Genomic DNA, 23,298 nt, shown 5'->3' with positions numbered 1-23,298 from the left:
ACAAAATCAGCGCGCTTGTGTCTTTATTATCAGCTCTAATTCTGAGCTCATCGAGCACGGCCACCATCACAAGTTCAGTGTTGTGATGGGCCCTGAAGCCAGCCTGCCTCCCTTGGAGTAGATTATGTTCCTCAATAAAAGATGACAATATTGTGAGGACATGTTGCTCCATAATCTTTGCCAGTAAGGGATGCTGGGAGATGGGCCTATAGTTTTTAAGGTTGGCCATATCCGCCCCAGGCTATTTCAGGAGAGGGGTGAATCTGGCTTCCTTCATGCTAATAGGCAAATAGCCTGTCTCCAAGGAGTGGTTGAGTAGCGAAAGAATCATACTTTCTAGCTCAGGAAGGGCCATACAAAAAAATCCTTGGTGGGCAGGGGTCGGCGGGGAAGCCTGATTTGACCCCATTCATCAGACATGATAGACAGGCTAAGTTTAGGTTAGGAAAGGTGGTGAGCCTCACATCTGGGTTACAGAGAGTTGGGGTCTGGTCCGGATCCACCTGATACATTGGGCTGTTGTCTATCTCAATGAGAATGTCCCTGACTTTCTGGAGGAAGAAGTCCTGAAATGTAATGCAGTCCGTTGCCTCAGCTGCCAGTTTTTTCTCTGACTTCTGGCTAAGCTCCTTGAGAATTCTAAAAGTTTCCTTCTGTTTATTGGTGGCCTCCACTAATCTGGCCTCAGAATAATTGCCCTTCCTAGCGAGAATTGGCTTTTTGTTTAGCGTTAACAGGGCTTTATAGTATGCAAGTGCGTGTGGGTGGTATAATTTACGGCATGATCTTTCAGCTTGGAGGAGGATTTGTTTCCACTTTTGCAGATCTTCGTTATACTAGGGGCCTCCCTTGCCTTGTCTCTTAATCTTTCCATCCGGAACGGTGCCACCTGATCTATAGCTCTACTTAAATTTCCCATTAGCGCTTCGCACTCCTGATCAAGATTGTCATATAAGGCTACATTTGGGGGGCTATTGGACAAAGCACCAATTAAGTTGTCTGCTTCAATCTTATTCCAACTGCGCACCATTCTCCACTTGGAAGGGGAACGAAGCAGTTGGCTGGCCAGCGGGACCCAACAGCTAATTAAACAATGTCCTGACCAGGCGCAAGGGCTAATGTCGGTAAGAGTCGTCTGAGGCACAGAGGTCCAGACCAGGTCCAAAATATGACCTTTGACATTGGGTGGGGTTGTCCACCAGCTGGGAGAGTCCCTTCGCACTCATTGCACCATCAAATTGACTGGCCGGAAGCTCCCTTGGAAAAATATCCCACTGGTAATTAAAATCTCCAACCACTAGGAGGAGTTGGTACCGGGAGCAAAGGTCGCTAATAATTTCCAAAAAGGCTTCATTGAACTTAGATTTTACTCGTGGGGGGGCGGTAAGCTAACACGAGGGCTAAACAAAGGGACTTTGCGGCGATTTTCTACCCCTAAGATGTCTGCACCGTCCACACTCTCAGCCACAAGTTTTGTTACTACTAGCCATTTGTTGTAAAAAAAGGCTACCCCCCTCTCATTTTCTCCTGTCTACTGTGCCAAAGGACGTCCAAGTCACTCGGGAGAGCCGCGATGACATCTGGGGTAGACGACTCCCCCAACAAGGTTTCAGAGACAGCTAGGATGTCTATATCTCCCACCTGGAGGAGGGAGAAGAACTCTAAGCAGTGTTTTTGTACCGACTGGGTGTTCAAGGCCGCTACTTTAAGTCCTGTTAGAGCTTCATGCTCAACCCTTACGTGGGGAGACACCCCCGAGGTCTTTGTCCTGCCGCCCACCCTGGTTTCCAGGAGATTTCCCCCCTTTAGCCCAGCTTTTACCGCCATGTCCATCTATCTTTCACTGGGCACAAGTGCCTGAAGCTCATCCGCAGAATGGGTCAGCAATCGACCAAGGGTCCTGGCACCGGCGCCCTGGACGAGCGCGGAAGGACTTGCCTTTGGCGCACCTTCGGAGCGCCCGCTGCGCTTTGGCACCATCAGCTGTTTGTAAAGCTGTGGTCGCCAAGCTAGCGGACAACTAGACCGTGCCTCAAAACAAAATGGCGGAGTGAAATGTCCCAGCGGAAGGGGGTATTCCGGGGAACCATGGCCATCTAGTGAAAGCTCCCTCCACTCAAACAGCACTCTACACCTGCGGTGTACCGGGAAGAGGAGAACGGCATACAGCGAAATGAGGCAGGTAACCTATATGCAGAGTGAGGAAATGCCCTTGGTACAAAGAGTTCTAACCAGTAATGCCCCCCAAACAGATAAAAGTAAATCTGAACACAGTTAAAGTTGAGCAGACACACAATCTAAAAACACTTGGTTAGGGGTTATATGTCGTTATTTTTTTTCAAAAGAATACACAGATCTCGAGGACCGTACAGTTCCGGTTCCAAGCGCTACCTGCGTTTCTCCACGCGGTGCGTTGGCGCCATCAGCTGTTTTTAAAGCTGCGGTCGCCAAGCTAGCTGACAACTAGACAGTGCCTCAAAACAAAACGGCATACAGCGAAATGAGGCAGGTAACCAATATGCAGAGTGAGGAAATGCCCTTGGTACAAAGAGTTCTAATTACTAATGCCCCCCAAACAGTTAAAAGTAAATCTGTACACAGTTAAAGTTGAGCAGACACAATCTAAAAACACTCGGTTAGGGGTTATATTTCGTTATTTAAAAAAAAAAAGAATACACAAATCACGAGCACCATACAGTTCCGGTTCCAAGCGCTACCTGCGTTTCTCCATTGATGTTAAATACAAAAAGAAAAAAGAGTTCCCTGAAGGATATACCTTATCCGGTCTGAACACTATTTAAACAAAAATGCTCCTGGGTGGGACAAACACAAGAATAGGGGAGAATGCAATAGAATCCTAAGCATGCATCTGAGATAGATAACAATGCAAATGAATCATGTGCAAGTGGCTGACCCAAAACCCACTCTAAGGACATTATATATGTTGGAAGCAGTAGGTCTGCAAACAGACAGATGAAGCTTTCTGCAGCCGACACATGAGTATTTACTGGGAACGTGATAACTAAGGGATTGGATCATACCACATCTAAAACTGTCAAGCAGATATTTGTTTATATCAAATAGGATCCTCTTCATGACAGTTAATGACTACATTTGTCATGAATTCTTGATTATATCTTCTGACAAGAAATTAATAGTGATGAGAGTATTTAAAACCCCATAATCTGGCTACTTGAAAGCTCCTGCAAACAAACAAAATCTGCGTTTAAAGATTTCACAAAATAGTCGAGTAATTTTTCAAGCACATGACCTTATCTGCTGTGTAGAGGACAAATAGCCTGACTCAACAGAAATGCTCCTTTATTTTATCCAACATCAATAATATTTAGCATCAACTACCCTCATATGTTGAATTAACATTTTAAGTCTCACACACAGCGCTTAAATTAATCTGTGTACCTGATCATGACTGCATCAATTCTACTTTTTCCAATCAGAATTCTCACATTAAGATCCTCGTTGGGAAGTAGAATGCGGAAATTCGAGCATGTCCTGATTATCTTAACACTACATGTTGTTATAGCAAGAGCAACACCACTAGGGAGATCTTTGATACCACAATGTGAGAGATTAAGATGACTGCATTAAATAGTCTGTTAATACAACTTACTGACCATTGGATTAGTACCAAAAAGACAGAAAGTACTGTGTTTGATAAAGTAATCAAACAAGCTGACCCGTATCTCCAGGATCGTGGAGACTGGTAGGATACCAGTGAAGACTTCAGGATGGTTAAATAGTCTAACAGAAGTCTCATTACTATGACTACCAAAGGGCCCCCAACAAATTAGTGATTCGGGTCTGAGAGCATTAATCAATGCAGGCAGTTCCTAAGTATGGGAGGAAGCAAAACATTTTCTATACACACAATCTGTGATATATTTTTCAAGGGCTCGCATTATACAATAATCTGGTGTAAAGCCACAAAAGTAGTTTAGGCAATACATTCTAGGTCCTGAGGATGCCATTTACCCGGTGGAGGGCAGCCAAGGCGAGAAATGCTATGACCAGTGATGACCTGTTCAAAGTTCACATCAGATTGGTTCACTGTAGCCTTACTTCACCCTTTCCAATTTGAAGAGACAGGTATGGACACAGTTCTTTATCATAAAAGTGCTTCTTTCATTTACCAGCATGAATGGATAAGCAAAAGGTATATGTGATATTATGATATGGAAGTGGAGAGCTGCACTTCGTGGTCCAGCTTAGACAACACACTCTGCAAGCTGAGCTTGCACCCTACCCTCTGTCCCACCCCCCACCCGTAGTTTTGACCAGCTGAAAATAGGCTTTAATTGTTATTGATCTATCCAACTGCACACTGATGAAATGGAAATCCCTGTAACAACATGCACTGCACGCAAGAGGGACCATACTTTGAATATCTGTTTGGATCAGTTGGCAGTCACTGATCATGACTCTGTGAAAACATTTCATTCTATGTATCTGGTTGCAGTCATCTTGTTTCCTATCCCCTGGCATTAACTGCAAGCAAAGGAAATGCCCTTTTCTACCCCTCTGTTTGGTAAGAGTCATAATTGACCCTTTAGCCCTTTGGGTCCAGCTGCCACTGTTCCTGGTGCACAAGTTATAGCAACACCTTATCTTCAAATCACCGCAGGACCCCATTATCAGAAAGGCCCTACCCATGCCTGGAAATATTGGCAGTTTCACTTTCCTTTTCATGCAGTGAAATTTGCATCAATTGCTTAAACTGTGGAACCGAATGACCAACGTAAATCAAATAGTACATAATGTTATCTTCAAAGTCCATGTAAAATATTATGAACAAAAACAATAAATGAATTGTATTTCATGTTCATTACTTTCCACCGAGTTGATGCAAGATAAACTAATGAAAACAAACACTTTTGCAGTTTCTGGGATTAATATCTACATGTTTTCGTTTCTTAAGGGCAGGGCTCAATTAATACAAATACTTTCAACTAGAATGAACTTTGGTTTGTAATTGCACATTTGAGATGGGAATTCGTTTCAGCGTATTCTACTTTAGAAGGTAATGTGTCTAAGGCTCGGAGCAAAACTACAGGAACACTCATAATGTGAATGAACAGAAAATATACAATTTTAGAAAAAGCCATCTACTTGTCTCAGCTGTTGTTGATTGTCACTAAGCTATCATAATATGTGCATTCGGTAAAAGTGCTACACCTGAGGGTGTTATAGGCTTACTGTTACCCAAATGTGGTCAATTAATTAAACTCGTGAGAGTGAAAGGCTGAGCGGGTCCTCGAGGATTTAAGCGTGCAACCTAAGCATTTTTTAATTCATTGGGTTGCCTAAACATGATAGGATGCGTAAACCCAAATTCAGAGTTGCACAAATAATCACTAATCCTAAACATTGTTTCATTCATGCCCATTTTTCATTCATTCATTCATACCATATGGTTTGCTGCGTAGGCGGTATGCGTGGCAGCTCAGTTGCTGACTCTGTCTATTGCATGTTTTTTGGACAACCAAGAAACAGAATATATTCCAGCAAACAGAAGGGTCTGACAGGTGTAATGGTATATTATTGTTTTAAACTGGCGAAGGGGCAAAAAATTCTATATGAAAACATTGCCACCTATTGCTATTTTTTCCTCCTTTTGGTAAATCATGAGCGATCAACATAAATGCTCCCTTGCTGATTTCGGAATTTGCCTCAGAAATGGATATCTTCCCATGTTTGCCCATGGGTTTCACACCTGTTTCCACCACAACCTGCAAGTATGTAGAAACCACGATCAATAGGAAAAAAACACTACAAAACTGTGGGGTTTTTAGGTTTCGCCTATTATCATTCGCTTGCGAATGTAATAGGCGAAAATTCAAGGGCTCGATCGACTGGTCAAACCACTGCGGTTTCTTCACAGTGCATGTGAGAGTCACGTGACCACAAAAGCGGGTCACGTGACCACACAAGCACGCGCATCTCCCTATTCCGCCTGACACACTTCTCCTCCCCTCGCTCGCATTCCCGCCCCCCCCAACAGGCTCTCCCGCCCCCATCCGGCTTCCCTCCGGCCTCTCTCCAAGCGCATCGCGCTTTCGCTTTCACACACAGGCATTCCGCCTGCCACACTTCTCCTCCCTCGGATTCCCGCCCCCATCCGGCTTCCCTCGGCCATTTGCCAGCATTGCGAAACACTGTGAAGTAATTACTGTTTAACATGGGCTAAAGGTCGGATTTGAAAACCGGAGGAAATGAGAGATCGCGCCAGCCAGTACATGAGGTAACAGGGCCAGCGCTGTGCATAATGTTAACTAGAGGTGATGTGAAGTGGTGCTGTGGAGCACTCCATCCCAAGCAGTCAGAAGGAGCTGCGGGCTGTATTAGTGTGCCTAGGTTATGGGTCCTTGTTTAACAAAGTGAAAATCACTTTGCGAGTCATTTGAAGGAACGGAAAAGCAGTCACGATGCTGAAACCTAAAGCACAGCGCCCGGGGGCAGGAGGGTGCTGCGGGCGGGATACACCATTGTTGTGTGTGCCTGTGCTGTTAATTTGAATACTGTGCCGTTCTCAAATCTAAAGCATGGCGCCCGGGGGTGGGAGGCGGCTACGGGCAGCTGGCCCTATTGTGTGCGCCTGTGTTGTTAAAGTAAATAGAAAAACAATGTTTAGATGCAGAAGAAGAAAAAGGCGTGAGTGTGCCCTAGAAAGTTAAAGCGTGATGTAAAAGCAAAATAAAAAAAAATAGTTTTACTTACACTGCGAGCTATTTAAACGCTACCATATGTTTTGTAAATGTAACAAAGCGCGGCTGGAGGTTGCTGTGGGCGGCAGCCACAATTGTTGACTGGGCGGCAGCCGCCATTGTTTACTGTATGTCCATGTTATTGTAAAAGCAGGCGCCGTGCTGAAACCTACAGCGTGGCGCCCGGTGGTGAGAGGGGGCTGTGGGCAGCAGGCACCATTGTTGAGTGTGCGCTGTGTTGTTAATTAACTAAAACAAGCACTGGCGTTGCCAATAGGTTTCGCATTTGGAAAGTTGGAGCTATTGGTTTTGTAAATGACATTTTATAAAATTTTATATTGTTATTGACAATGCCAATAACGATATATAAATATAAAATGTCATTTACAAAACCAATAGCTCCAACTTTCCAAATGCGAAACCTATTGGCAACGCCAGTGCTTGTTCTTCAACTGTCTATTTAAATGATGGGCATATGGTGCTCTAAGCACAGCAAGCCTTCTGTTAATGCAAATTTTCTTTATATTCTCAGTTCCCTACAGAGGAAACCACAACTTCTGGGTACCTTCAGAATCCAGAATTTCCAAGGTGGGGGAAAAAAAGGATGCCAATTTGGCCTGGAAAATGTTTGTGGAAATAAAGTTCTGAAGGCTTATGCGCAAAGTGCCCCATACATCAAAAGATGGCTCAGCACTCACTGGGGGTCAGGTGGGAGGATTGAAATCCACAGATGGCATGTCGCTCTGTACATATCTGTTTAGGTCACTCACAATGAGAAAGATACTATTTACAATCACAGGGACAATATGAGTATTAACTGACAAAACATTGGGATCCCCAGTATAACAGGAATGTTTGATAAAGGGGAGCACATGCCGCACTCCACAATATGCTTGGCCTGCATGAATCAAATCTCAGGGGCGGTTCCTATTCAAGGGCGCTGGGGCTCTGCCCTCTCTGTTTTCTTCCCTTTTGTTGCTGGGTAAAAAAAATATAAAAATACATAATAAAAGAGTGGAAACTGTCATTATGACCCTTGCAGGGAATGAGAGTCAGACAGCCAGGATCATTCAAGATACACAGTGCGCAATGCTGACGCATGAAGTATTTATTTTGGCATTAGATGTCCTCAGCTCTGCAATCTTAGAGCACGGAGGAGTGCTTTTGTAGTACCTGTAGATTTGCTCTGCAAGGCAGCAGGGGCGCTCCTCCACTATGGCTGAGGAGTGTCGCCCCTCCTGCCAGCACCCTCCAAAACATGAAAAATAAAACAATAAAAAAAGGGTTGAAAACCCATTTTATTATTGTTTTATTTTCCTTGTGCCGATCCTTGGGGCAGGGCCACAGTGACAACAGGCACCGAGGGGAGTGATATGTGTACCCCCTTCACTGCACATGACTGTTTAGGTGGCCGTCTCAGGCTGGCCAAGTTGTCATGCGCAGTGAAAGTTCTCTCCAACGCAGCTGGTGTAGTGATCTGGGACAGAGAGCACTAGGACCCTGCACCCTTATATGAAGAAGGGGACAGCAACCGGACACCCCTTCCGGTCAAGTAGGACATTCTGGGACAAAGAGGGCTAGGGAATAGACATGCGTGTGGGCACGGAAGACAAGAAGAGCAATAAAGTATTGAAGCTGACCTACCTGTCTCCGCGTATTTCTTGTGTGGCGACACGGCAACTGGCGACAAAGGTTGGATCCGAAATCGCCGCCAGAAGCGTGTGCCCTACAACGTCCGAAACGCAACGTCGGGAGTCCACCCCGGTCGCAAGAAAACGGAACTAGGAGCATACCCCGGTCCGCCAGACCCAAAAGAGGAAGTGTGGCGACACAACAGCTGGGTTGGAGAGAGCAAGCACAGACTCCTAGTCTATCATGTACAAATCGAGGACGCCCATGCCAATCCTGAATCTGCTCTCATGATTTGGAGACGCTTCACGATGGCCACAGGACAGACTGGGGCCTGTGCTTTCGGAAGAGTAGAGGAGTAGATCAGTGTGACGCGATGGTGGGGAGAAGCAGGTAAGTTCTTTATTATGTTTTACATTTGTCTCCTTCATACCCCTTTCAACCCCCCCTGGCCCGCCTCTTTTCCCTGACACAAGCTGCACCTGCAAAACAGCCGCCCCGGGCGCTCCTTGCAAGTCACTCCAGGCCTGTTACTCCACCCTTTACCATCTTGTGACAGGGCGAGGGCGAGAGCCAGCAAACCCCACTGATTCCAGCCCACCCTGTCACAAGTTGGGAAAAGAGTTTGGTATACCATGTTTCCAATTTGGTTGTGCGATGTGGCTTCGCGGGCACGTAACTGAATGGCCTGAAGGCCTGCTTTGGATCTAAGCCCATATGTTGATTTTTTGCAGGAATTCCAGCCATCAGCCATTGCATTAAGCTTGGAGGCCCTTTTGGCATCACCCATGATCGGAGGCAGTTGTGAGCCTGCCCTGGGTGCATTTCTAGAGAACCAGCTTGTGATTCTTGGACAGTCTCTGGCCTCTCAGCGCTATTCTGAGACATTGAAGAAGCTCAGAAATGAGGCAGCAGAACACATACAAAGACAAGCCATAAATGGTCCTTGCAGCATTGCACGCCTCTTGGTATGAAACATACGAGAAAAGTAAGCACCATTGATGTTGGAAAGTTGCAAAGAACATAGCAGGTGTGTGTTGTGATATTAGATAATTGTGCGCTTCCTTGTGGTCAGGTGTTACAGGCTACTGTGTTCAGTGGAAACAGGATGGGTGGGGATGACAAACGCATCATATCCAACATCTGAGAGCAAAACATTTGCTCCTTTACTTCTCAACACGGTCGCTGCAAGGTGTGCTACATGGGTCACGTTTCACCTACAGTGCTCTCAAGTTTCTCAGCTCTACCATGCTTGGGCAACTGCCCCATTCCAGAAATTTTTCCAGCTTATTCTTTAACAAGCATTTGCAATGCAATAGGTCACACATTTGTGAGAGTTTGAGCCTTTGGCATTGTAAATGACAATGCCTTTTATTTATGTGTTTTAGAAACCTGCAAGTGGTGTGTAAACACACAGTTTGAACTTCTAGTCCTTGCTTACCAAAAGCAAGGCTGGCAGTAACTGCGCCTCTTTTACTGCCAGCCTTGCTTCTCCTAAGCAAGGACTATAAGAAGTAAGTGCGTGTTTACTCTTGTCATTTACAATGTATATAGCTCAAACTCTTGGAAATGCGAAACCTATTACATTGCAAATGCCGGTTTCTCAAACTTTTAGCCATGCTGAATAGCAGCCATGCTGCTGTATAACATAGCTAAAGCACATTGACAAAGCCAATAGCTCTTGCGATCGTCAGACCTATCGCCTTTGCCATTGCTTGCTGCTTTTGTTTCTGATTTAAACATATGATTTACTGTCAAACTGGTGCATTTATTTGCACAGGTAGCCGTAGATGACTAATCTATTTGCGGTAAGCAACATTGTAAAAACAGACCACCATGGACCTCTCTGTTTTTCCTTCCACAAGAGTAATTCCAACTAGGAGTCTCTTTTTGAACAATGCAAAGACCATCTGCTAACGAAAGGGCAAAACATTACCCAAAATTAATCCCACATACCACCTATATAATCTGCCACATTCAGTAATACGCATTACACCATTTAAGCTTAGTGCCAATTACTGTATGTTAAAGGGGCCATCGCCATCCAGAGTAATGACATAAGAAAATACACCAGCCATATGAACGCAACGCTTTGCTAAACACAGAATTTTAGCTTCTTTGTTTTATGCCACGCCCTCAATTACATCGACTATGTCCCTTGGAGATCCTGCCCCCTCCATTCCCCATTCCACTTTAAGCCCTGATTAGAATACGTGTAAAGTATGTGATTGCACATTTTTCACTCCTGAAAAAGCACTTGCTATTTTATGAGTTTCAAGACAATCAACAAGTGCAACTGGGTGTGGTGACACCAGGGCTCTTCCCATGGGCCTGAAATCCACTTCCTTTGCCTGCAACACATTAATAACAAGCATTAGAAATGCAATCGGGCTCGGATTTATTTGAGTTTGAGCTAATGGCATTGTAAATGCCAATGTCTTTTTGCCATGTGTTATGGAGTGTGTGCATGTGGTGTGTAGTGGAAGTATGTTGGTTGAATTGTAATTTTACCAATGGTGGCATGCTGTGCTTTATATGAATATGTTTAAAAGTAAAGTGTACCATACTGCGATTGCTTGGTGGAAAAGTGCACTGCCGGCTGGAGGTGTGTGTGCCTGGTGGAAGGGTGCACTGACGGCTGGTGGGTGTGTGCTTGGTAAAAGCGTGCACAGATGGATGATGGTTGTTGGTGTTTGTGCATGGTGAAAGCATTCATTGACGGCTGGGGGTGTGTTGTTGTGTGTGTTGTTTTCTGTGTGCTGGTGAGTGTGTGCTGGTGAGTCTGTGGGGGTGAGCCTGGGGAGTGAGTGTGGTGGTGAGTGTGTTGTGTTGAGTGGTGACAAGTGTGTAGTGTTGAGAGACTGAGGTGTGTGGTTTGTGTGTGCGTTATGTGTGTGTGGTGTATGTGTGTGTGGTGTTTTCTGCACACTCACACACTGCCCCGTAACATTCACACACTGCTCACCCGCACACTCCCAATGTCACCCTGCATAGTCACACACTGTTTACCCTGCACACTCATTCTGCACACTCACACAATGTGCACCCTGACACACTGTCTCTGCAGGCACTCTGCACTCACTGTCACTCTGCACTCACTGTCACTCTGCACTCACTGTCACTCTGCACTCACTGTCACTCTACTGTCACTCTGCACTCACTGTCACTCTACTGTCACTCTGCACTCACTGTCACTCTACTGTCACTCTGCACTCACTGTCACTCTACTGTCACTCTACTGTCACTCTGCACTCACTGTCACTCTGCACTCACTGTCACTCTGCACTCACTGTCACTCTGCACTCACTGTCACTCTGCACTCACTGTCACTCTGCACTCACTGTCACTCTGCTGTCACTCTGCACTCACTGTCACTCTGCTGTCACTCTGCACTCACTGTCACTCTGCTGTCACTCTGCACTCACTGTCACTCTGCTGTCACTCTGCACTCACTGTCACTCTGCTGTCACTCTGCACTCACTGTCACTCACTGTCACTCTGCACTCACTGTCACTCTGCACTCACTGTCACTCTGCTGTCACTCTGCACTCACTGTCACTCTGCTGTCACTCTGCACTCACTGTCACTCTGCTGTCACTCTGCACTCACTGTCACTCTGCTGTCACTCTGCACTCGGCTGTCACTCTGCACTCACTGTCACTCTGCACTCACTGTCACTCTGCACTCACTGTCACTCTGCACTCACTCTGCACTCACTGTCACTCTGCACTCACTGTCACTCTGCACTCACTGTCACTCTGCACTCACTGTCACTCTGCACTCACTGTCACTCTGCACTCTGCACTCACTGTCACTCTGCACTCACTGTCACTCTGCTGTCACTCTGCACTCACTGTCACTCTGCTGTCACTCTGCACTCACTGTCACTCTGCTGTCACTCTGCACTCACTGTCACTCTGCTGTCACTCTGCACTCACTGTCACTCTGCTGTCACTCTGCACTCACTGTCACTCACTGTCACTCTGCACTCACTGTCACTCTGCACTCACTGTCACTCTGCTGTCACTCTGCACTCACTGTCACTCTGCACTCACTGTCACTCACTGTCACTCTGCACTCACTGTCACTCTGCACTCACTGTCACTCTGCTGTCACTCTGCACTCACTGTCACTCTGCTGTCACTCTGCACTCACTGTCACTCTGCTGTCACTCTGCACTCACTGTCACTCAGCACTCACTCTGCACTCACTGTCACTCTGCACTCACTGTCACTCTGCACTCACTGTCACTCTGCACCCCCACTCTGCACCCCCACTCTGCACACCCACTCTGCACCCCCACTCTGCACCCCCACTCTGCACCGCCACTCGCCACTCTGCACCGCCACTCTGCACCGCCACTCTGCACCGCCAATCTGCACCGCCACTCTGCACCGCCACTCTGCACTCTGCACCGCCACTCTGCACCGCCACTCTGCACCGCCACTCTGCACTGCCACTCTGCACCACCGCACTGCCACTCTGCACCGCCACTCTGCACCGCCACTCTGCACCGCCACTCTGCACCGCCACTCTGCACCGCCACTCTGCACTCTGCACCGCCACTCTGCACCGCCGCACTGCCACTCTGCACCGCCACTCTGCAACGCCACTCTGCAACGCCACTCTGCACTCTGCACCGCCACTCTGCACCGCCACTCTGCAACACCACTCTGCACTCTGCACCGCCACGGCACCGCCACTCTGCACCGCCACTCTGCACTCTGCACTGCCACTCTGCACCGCCACTCTGCACCGCCGCACCGCCACTCTGCACCGCCACTCTGCACCGCCACTCTGCACCGCCACTCTGCACCGCCACTCTGCACCACTGCATCAACATTGCACTGCACCGCCACTCTGCACCGCCACTCTGCACCACTGCACCAACATTGCACTGCACCGCCACTCTGCACCGCCACTCTGCACCGCCACTCTGCACCGCCACTCTGCACCACTGCACCGCCACTCTGCACCGCCACTCTGCACTCTGCACCGCCACTCTGCACTCTGCACCGCCACTCTGCACCGCCACTCTGCACCGCCGCACCGCCACTCTGCACCCCCACTCTGCACCCCCACTCTGCACCCCCACTCTGCACCCCCACTCTGCACTGCCACTCTGCACCGCCACTCGGCACCGCCACTCTGCACTCTGCACCGCCACTCTGCACCGCCACTCTGCACTTTGCACCGCCACTCTGCACCGCCACTCTGCACTCTGCACCGCCACTCTGCACCCCCACTCTGCACCCCCACTCTGCACTCTGCACCGCCACTCTGCACTCTGCACCGCCACTCTGCACCGCCACTCTGCACTCTGCACCGCCACTCTGCACCGCCACTCTGCACTCTGCACCGCCACTCTGCACCCCCACTCTGCACCCCCACTCTGCACTCTGCACCACCACTCTGCACCGCCACTCTGCACTCTGCACCGCCACTCTGCACCGCCACTCTGCACCGCCACTCTGCACCCCCACTCTGCACCCCCACTCTGCACTCTGCACCGCCACTCTGCACCCCCACTCTGCACCCCCACTCTGCACTCTGCACCGCCACTCTGCACTCTGCACCGCCACTCTGCACCGCCACTCTGCACCGCCACTCTGCACCGCCGCACCGCCACTCTGCACCGCCACTCTGCACCGCCACTCTGCACCGCCACTCTGCACTCTACACCGCCACTCTGCACCGCCACTCTGCACCGCCACTCTGCACCGCCACTCTGCACCGCTACTCTGCACCGCCACTCTGCACTCTGCACCGCCACTCTGCACCGCCACTCTGCACCGCCACTCTGCACCGCCACTCTGCACCGCCGCACCGCCACTCTGCACCGCCACTCTGCACCGCCACTCTGCACCGCCACTCTGCACCGCCACTCTGCACTGCCACTCTGCACCGCCACTCTGCACCGCCACTCTGCGCCGCCACTCTGCGCCGCCACTCTGCACCGCCAATCTGCACCGCCACTCTGCACTCTGCACCGCCACTCTGCGCCGCCACTCTGCACCGCCGCACCGCCACTCTGCACCGCCACTCTGCGCCGCCACTCTGCACCGCCACTCTGCACCGCCACTCTGCACCCCCACTCTGCACCGCCACTCTGCACCGCCACTCTGCACCGCCACTCTGCACCGCCACTCTGCACTCTGCACCGCCACTCTGCACCGCCACTCTGCACTCTGCACCGCCACTCTGCACCGCCACTCTGCACCGCCACTCTGCACTCTGCACCGCCACTCGGCACTCTGCACCGCCACTCTGCACCGCCACTCTGCACCGCCACTCTGCACCGCCACTCTGCACCGCCACTCTGCACTCTGCACCGCCACTCTGCACCGCCACTCTGCACCCCCACTCTGCACTCTGCACCGCCACTCTGCACCGCCACTCTGCACTCTGCACCGCCACTCTGCACCGCCACTCTGCACCGCCACTCTGCACCGCCACTCTGCACCGCCACTCTGCACTCTGCACCGCCACTCTGCACCGCCACTCTGCACCGCCACTCTGCACTGCCACTCTGCACCGCCACTCTGCACCGCCACTCTGCACTGCCACTCTGCACCGCCGCACCGCCACTCTGCACCGCCACTCTGCGCCGCCACTCTGCACCGCCACTCTGCACCGCCACTCTGCACCGCCACTCTGCACCGCCACTTTGCACGGCCACTCTGCACCGCCACTCTGCACCGCCACTCTGCACCGCCACTTTGCACCGCCACTCTGCACCACCACTCTGCACTCTGCACCGCCACTCTGCACCGCCACTCTGCACTCTGCACCGCCACTCTGCACCGCCACTCTGCACCGCCACTCTGCACCGCCACTCTGCACTCTGCACCGCCACTCTGCACCGCCACTCTGCACCGCCACTCTGCACCGCCACTCTGCACTCTGCACCGCCACTCTGCACCGCCACTCTGCACCGCCGCAACGCCACTCTGCACCGCCACTCTGCACCGCCACTCTGCACCGCCGCAATGCCACTCTGCACCGCCACTCTGCACTCTGCACCGCCACTCTGCACCGCCACTCTGCACCGCCACTCTGCACTCTGCACCGCCATTCTGCACCGCCGCAATGCCACTCTGCACCGCCACTCTGCACCGCCACTCTGCACTCTGCACCGCCACTCTGCACCGCCACTCTGCACTCTGCACCGCCACTCTGCACCGCCACTCTGCACTCTGCACTCTGCACCGCCACTCTGCACCGCCACTCTGCACCGCCACTCTGCACCGCCGCACCGCCACTCTGCACCGCCACTCTGCACCGCCACTCTGCACCGCCACTCTGCACCGCCACTCTGCACTCTGCACCGCCACTCTGCACCCCCACTCTGCACCCCCACTCTGCACCCCCACTCTGCACCCCCACTCTGCACCGCCACTCTGCACCCCCACTCTGCACCGCCACTCCGCACTCTGCACCGCCACTCTGCACCGCCACTCTGCACTCTGCACCGCCACTCTGCACTCTCAAACTGCACTCTCAAACTGCACTCTCAACTCTCAATCTCCACTCTGCACTCTCAAACACCACTCTCAATCTGCACTCTCATACTGCACTCTCATACTGCACTCTCATACTGCACTCTCAAACTGCACTCTCAAACTGCACTCTCAAACTGCACTCTCAATCTGCACTCTCAACTCTCAATCTGCAATCTCAACTCTCAAACTGCACTCTCACAATTGTCATATACACGTATGTGAGTGTGACAGGAGCAAGGCGGTCATGTTTTCTGCCCCCAAGACCACTGTAATCAGATGCTTTACTGTCTGCTAGAATAGTGCAACTACTCCATATAAACAGTCCTGAAGAATTCCAGTTAGACTTCTGAAAGGGGAAACATGTTGACAGACAGCCTTTAGAGCGAAAGACAGTTCCCCCCAGCTTATCCCAGATTTGCTGCTTTTATGAACACTACACATAAACTTTGAGAATGCTATTAGGCTTTCAACGTCTTGCCCCTTATTAAAAAAATATTATAGTATGCCACTTGTAGTATGTCATTGCTCTGCATTGTGCTGCTTTGGCATTTCATCTTGAAAAAATACTTTTGGATTGTCTTAAGATATGTAAAAAAAATATACACAAACCTTGAACACCTAAAGAGTGATATTTAAAGAGGAATGAAAGTGAATCTCTGAACTATATGAAACCAGTCAAAAGGTTCCTATCTCCCACTTCCGATAGATGCTTGCTTTTAGAATTCTTGAACTAATGAAGCCCTTTCCCGGCCTGGCATGGAGCAGCTGCGCGCTGAGCGCTGCTGAATGGTGAACGCGCCCGGCCGTCTGGATTCACTTACGGAGGCACCCTGACAGCTCCTAATTATAATTAATGTACTTCTTTGCGCGAGCACGCACGAAAAATGCCCAACATGGCGTCCGAAAACTACATTTACCCTATCACTTCAAGCCTATTAAAACGACAACACAACGAAGACGAATCACTGGCCAGATGAGATACCAGACTAAGGAATGTGTGGAATTTGTCTCGCAAAAGCCCTAGGAGATACTTTTTTTTCTCTTCTTTAACATTAGGATCTCGAAACTCCTCCCACTTACGTGGGCGGAGGCCTCGCCCTAAAAAAGACTATATTCCTCTATCCATACTGGAAAAAAAAAAAAAAAAAAATTGAGCGAAACGTCTGCACACTGCATAGAATAGAGCGATCCAGGCAAATCACACAAACTGAATACTTCGTTCAGTACAGAGGATTCAATACATAAAGGCAACATTAGGCACGAATGTTTCGCTGGACAGGCTGACAACTACACCTCAAAATGAGTGATTAAACGATTTAGTATCTGGGGACAGCCACAAATCTTCTTTGAGGATGAAACGATCGAGAGAAGTTCCTGCCAAAGCAAATATTTATGCGGTCACCAATATCACGCCAGGGGGATATTTCTAAATGAGCCATGAAAAACAAGCAAATCACTGCCCACTTGCCAGCAGGAAGGTCGGGTGTGAAGGTTTAACGAGGTGGGCAGTGGGCGTGCACACACCCATGCAACAGGGGGGGGGGTGCAGCGATTGCGTGTTAGACATGCAATCTATCTGTGTTGCAAAAAACAACAAGTGATGGACTGAATGTGGATCAATGTCACACACTCCCCCAGTCAAAAGATCTGGGCCCAAATCCATCGTTTTTTTGCACTCCACACCACCCTGGGTCAGATAATGGCTTTATGCAAATCAGCTCTGACCCTGTTGCCCCATGGGAACAGTCCAGTCCGAACTACAACAGCCATATCTTTCCCAGACCAGAATCAAGCATCCGAGGACCGGACCGGTTTCGAGGTAACACCTCTCTTCAGCCCGGCTAGCTTGACTCCAAGTGGTGTGGAGTGCCTGGGACCCACGTCTGGGCATCCCCAGCGCACTTAGGGCGGCAATTGCAAAAAACAACAAGTGATGGACTGAATGTGGATCAATGTCACACACTCCCCCAGTCAAAAGATCTGGGCCCAAATCCATCGTTTTTTTGCACTCCACACCACCCTGGGTCAGATAATGGCTTTATGCAAATCAGCTCTGACCCTGTTGCCCCATGGGAACAGTCCAGTCCGAACTACAACAGCCATATCTTTCCCAGACCAGAATCAAGCATCCGAGGACCGGACCGGTTTCGAGGTAACACCTCTCTTCAGCCCGGCTAGCTTGACTCCAAGTGGTGTGGAGTGCCTGGGACCCACGTCTGGGCATCCCCAGCGCACTTAGGGCGGCAATTGCAAAAAACAACAAGTGATGGACTGAATGTGGATCAATGTCACACACTCCCCCAGTCAAAAGATCTGGGCCCAAATCCATCGTTTTTTTGCACTCCACACCACCCTGGGTCAGATAATGGCTTTATGCAAATCAGCTCTGACCCTGTTGCCCCATGGGAACAGTCCAGTCCGAACTACAACAGCCATATCTTTCCCAGACCAGAATCAAGCATCCGAGGACCGGACCGGTTTCGAGGTAACACCTCTCTTCAGCCCGGCTAGCTTGACTCCAAGTGGTGTGGAGTGCCTGGGACCCACGTCTGGGCATCCCCAGCGCACTTAGGGCGGCAATTGCAAAAAACAACAAGTGATGGACTGAATGTGGATCAATGTCACACACTCCCCCAGTCAAAAGATCTGGGCCCAAATCCATCGTTTTTTTGCACTCCACACCACCCTGGGTCAGATAATGGCTTTATGCAAATCAGCTCTGACCCTGTTGCCCCATGGGAACAGTCCAGTCCGAACTACAACAGCCATATCTTTCCCAGACCAGAATCAAGCATCCGAGGACCGGACCGGTTTCGAGGTAACACCTCTCTTCAGCCCGGCTAGCTTGACTCCAAGTGGTGTGGAGTGCCTGGGACCCACGTCTGGGCATCCCCAGCGCACTTAGGGCGGCAATTGCAAAAAACAACAAGTGATGGACTGAATGTGGATCAATGTCACACACTCCCCCAGTCAAAAGATCTGGGCCCAAATCCATCGTTTTTTTGCACTCCACACCACCCTGGGTCAGATAATGGCTTTATGCAAATCAGCTCTGACCCTGTTGCCCCATGGGAACAGTCCAGTCCGAACTATCTGTGTTGCATCACCTGGGGATGGGCTTACCATGTACAATTAATTATGTGTGTAAGTGGTCAGCATTTAAAGTTCTACCTGCCAATTAATGGTATATGCATAATGTGTGTGTGTGGATAACTATTCCAAAGAGGTTTCCAAGTGGGAAAATGCTAGTTTAACAGCTGCGCTATGAAGAGATCTATTTCCTTTGTGTGTGAAAATAATACAGCAGGCAAACAATGTTTGTTTACTTTTGTATTAATGGGGGCACGCAGTGCAGCGTGTCGCTATTGGTACAATAGTGAATAAATAGGAAAAAAAAGTTGCTTGTCTGCCATTTTACTTTTCCATACAACGGAAATGGTACCCAGTTCACGCCTCCTCCTCCTCATTGACAGGACTCCAAGCAATGTTGCCAACAGTAAGGCGGCCGTCTCATATTTCACAAAGTGCACCAGATGGCGTTAGGCGATTTCCCGTGCCTGCTTTCTATGTGGCAGGCCCAATTAAAATAAAACAAGAAGGGCTGCGGCTGGTCTGTTTGTGGGAATGCTTGCAGCTGCGGGGACAGAGTATGGGCAGGGTGAGGGAAGAGAGCAACGTGCCCGCGTCGGCCGATGTACTTGCCCGCTCTCCCCCTCAAGCCTCCAATGCCTGCTGTGTATGGCATGGGACCAATTAAATAAAAAAGACTCCCAGCCATCCTTTAAGCTGGGCGCGCTGGCTGTGTGTATCTACAAAAGTGTTTCAAAACTATGAAATAAAGTGAAAGCGCCCGGCCATGCTGTCGGATAAAGTGTGGTGGGGACGAAGAAAGCGGGGCTGAAATAAAGTGAAAGCACCCGCCGACCGACCATGCTGTGTGAAAAAGCGTGGCGGGGGTGGGTGTATGAAATGGAGTGGGAAGAGAGAGTGTTAAAAAGTTAGTGATCGGGTACTGCGTGTGATCCCCATAGTAAAAGTGAAAAGCGCACATCGCGTGCTGCAAATAAAGAGAAAAAAGCGGTCATCATTACTAAAGCTGGAAGAAGTGCCCGAACACATCCCATCACTGGTTTGAGCCGTGGAACAAAAGCTTGGCCACCATGTCAACAGAAGAATGGAAACCTGATCTAATAACTGTGCCCCGTCCCTGCCCCAATGCACGTAATAGCATACAACTAAAATTTGTATGTGCACCTCTGAGACGAGAAAGCAGCTGCCAGAGTCCCTCGCCTTCTGTGGCAGTGAGAGGTGTTTATTGATAGAATTGTGAGAAGCAGCTGATATAAAAAAAAATGCATGCCTCACGGGCAGGGAATCTGTGGTGTGCTGCGAGGCAGGTGGAATCTGGGAAGAGACACAGGGAGAAGGGCCCGAACCCACCCCTACACTGGCACAAGCCATGGAACAAAAGCTTGGCCACCATGTCAACAGATGAAAGGAGGCAGGCGCCGAGTTGATGAATGAAAACGCGTCGCCTAGCTCCTGAAGCAGCGCCATGCAGTAACAAGTTGCAACACATAATAAACAAGCTGTGGACAGGTTGAACGGCCCTGGTGGCACTTGAGGGAGATGGCGACAGGAGGATGCGGCGCAGCCTGGGGTCCGTAAACAAGCTGTCGCCATTGTGACAAAAATATTGTGCATCCCGACTAATAAAGGAGACTGTGTAATGCCGCAGGTCAAAAATCCAGTCCGGATGGGCGAGCCCAAAAGGAGACAAGGCGGTAACAAATAAGCCTAGTTTTCAATGAGAAGCTAGTGTTTAATATAAACTATGACGACAGCCAATGAGAATGATGGGCAGGGCTTCAAGCCTACTTCTGAAATCGCCTCGATTCCAAAAAGCCTAACAGAGCGAGCAGCGCATGCGCGCTGCAATGCAGGTCTGCGAGACCTAAAATTGAGAATTTATAACACCTGCTCATATATTTTAATATACCCTTGCAGCATTTTAAAAAATAGTTTAAAATTATCACAAGCACAGGTCTGTGGCCAGTGCTTAATTTGTAAAGAAAAATAAGTGCTGGGTCCTCGTCAGGTACAGCCGGACTATAAAATGTATTCAATGTTAAGATAATCTAATTTCAGCAACGAACAATAAAACAAGGGGACACAGTCCTGCATCCACAATGCTGCACACACAATACACATAACATATAACTAAGGTTTTTCAGGCATTTACAAGAACAAGAGCAAAGGACATTAAAGTATACTCACTTCACATATGTGAAAAACACATGAATTTTAGCACATCATAGTGAACTTAGTGTTTAACCACATATTATTTGTCGACGGCGTTTCGATCCAGTCTTAAATAATGGATCATCATCAGGACATGTAATAGGTTGCCTGAATAAAAGGCCTGTAATGACAGGGGGGGAAAGAAGGAAAAAACATATAACAATGATTAAGCAACCAAGTATCTTCAACTGTATGTTCCAAGGCATACTCATACCATGCTTACTTGTGTCAAAAGCCAGACATGTGCAGGGTGTCAGGCAATCTGTGCCAGGCATCCACGACCTGAAGGTGAGCCATGCCTTAACCCCCATGCGATCGCTATGATTGTATAACACAATCACGACGATGTCGGTAATGTTAAGGTCCTCACACTCAGAATTACCGGCTCCAAAGGTATTAGGCTACGGCACAGCACTATGAGTCTGCACCTCACCATTCTGATTAAGGCATGGCTCACCTTCAGGTCGTGGATGCCTGGCACAGATTGCCTGACACCCTGCACATGTCTGGCTTTTGACACAAGTAAGCATGGTATGAGTATGCCTTGGAACATACAGTTGAAGATACTTGGTTGCTTAATCATTGTTATATGTTTTTTCCTTCTTTCCCCCCCTGTCATTACAGGCCTTTTATTCAGGCAACCTATTACATGTCCTGATGATGATCCATTATTTAAGACTGGATCGAAACGCCGTCGACAAATAATATGTGGTTAAACACTAAGTTCACTATGATGTGCTAAAATTCATGTGTTTTTCACATATGTGAAGCGAGTATACTTTAATGTCCTTCGCTCTTGTTCTTGTAAATGCCTGAAAAACCTTAGTTATATGTTATGTGTATTGTGTGTGCAGCATTGTGGATGCAGGACTGTGTCCCCTTGTTTTATTGTTCGTTGCTGAAATTAGATTATCTTAACATTGAATAAATTTTATAGTCCGGCTGGACTATGTGTTCCTTATAGTGCACATTATGGCCTATAATTATTGTGATTGGTAAATTTCCCTTGTCAAGGGCCATTGTTTTTTCAATTAATTGATACCCCAGGTCCTTGGTTACTTTGTGGGTTCCCTTGTTTTTGATAACAGGGTCCTCGTCAGGGCCACTGCAGTTTTCCCCACACACTGCCATTGTACTTACACAACTATGAACCATCACACTGCCTCAAGTGTGACAATTCAAACTCTTCGAGGCCACCAAAGCTGTAAGAAAGGCTTGGGTGGCAGGTGTTAGTTGTTTTTAATGTATATTAATTTAACAAACAACTGTTTTTCTACTCATCTTTAAGTTGCACAAACAGCGCCACCATGTGGGAGCTGTCATAAATGCAGATTCTGCCAATTAAGTGCTGGTGTGGCGCGCTGCAAACCACTGGCTCAAATTAAGCACTGTTTGTGGCAGCTCACTTCTCATGTTGTATGTAGGCATGCTTCCTTTACATTTGCAGTCATTTCATAACACAAGATCAGGGTTCAGATGTGTTACTTTAGGAACAAACCCCATCTCCCAGCCAGGGACATCTTAAGGATTTTGGGGGCCCGGGGCTGAATGTATTTTGGGGGCCCGGGGTTGAACAGTTTTGATTTTAGGATCCAGTTTCAGCTCTTTCATGCCCTCGTTGACCAAGTCACTGCACACTTGTCCAAATTTTAAAGTTGGTACATCTAATATTTAGGTATAATGATGTGTGTTTTCAATATTGTAAAACAGCTGCAGCTCACTAATATTACTGCAAATAATCAGTGACACCCTCCCATTTCTCATATGTGAGTCCTGTTTTCAGCTTAAGGAACCTTTTTATGGATGTTGCATGAAACATAAACACAGCATTTTTCTGCAAAATGTCTGCAATAGACTCTCTCACACAATCACTTACATTAGAAATAAATTAAAGGGAAATGGTATTTGAAGAAATCTGTATAAGAATTATTCAAGGTTATGGGGCAAGACTCTTCAGAACAGAGCTGGCTCTATCAGGGGGGCCCTGGGCCAGAGCCCACTTTGCCTATGCCTTAAAACGTCTCTGCTCCCAGTACATCAACCCTCAGTTTTTTTGTGATATGCTTAGTGTTTTTTGACTCCTCGTAGTCCTATTACGTCTCTTAATTTCACAGCTGCCAAGTGACCCAATATAATTTGAGACA

The 23,298-nt window shown here is 48.8% G+C and overlaps 1 protein-coding gene across 2 annotated transcripts in view; it reads left to right on the top strand.

Annotated features, from left to right (window-relative positions):
* LOC144762473 (adhesion G protein-coupled receptor F5-like) overlaps positions 1-23,298 on the top strand; it is a 1,325,307-nt gene that overhangs the window by 272,874 nt on the left and 1,029,135 nt on the right. The gene's annotated exons all lie outside the window — the stretch shown is intronic.

The sequence above is a fragment of the Lissotriton helveticus genome, chromosome 6 (genome assembly GCF_964261635.1).
Source record: "Lissotriton helveticus chromosome 6, aLisHel1.1, whole genome shotgun sequence".
NCBI classification, from domain to species: domain Eukaryota; kingdom Metazoa; phylum Chordata; class Amphibia; order Caudata; family Salamandridae; genus Lissotriton; species Lissotriton helveticus.
The sequence above is the reverse complement of the archived record's forward strand: the minus strand, read 5'-3'. Positions and strand labels throughout refer to the sequence as shown.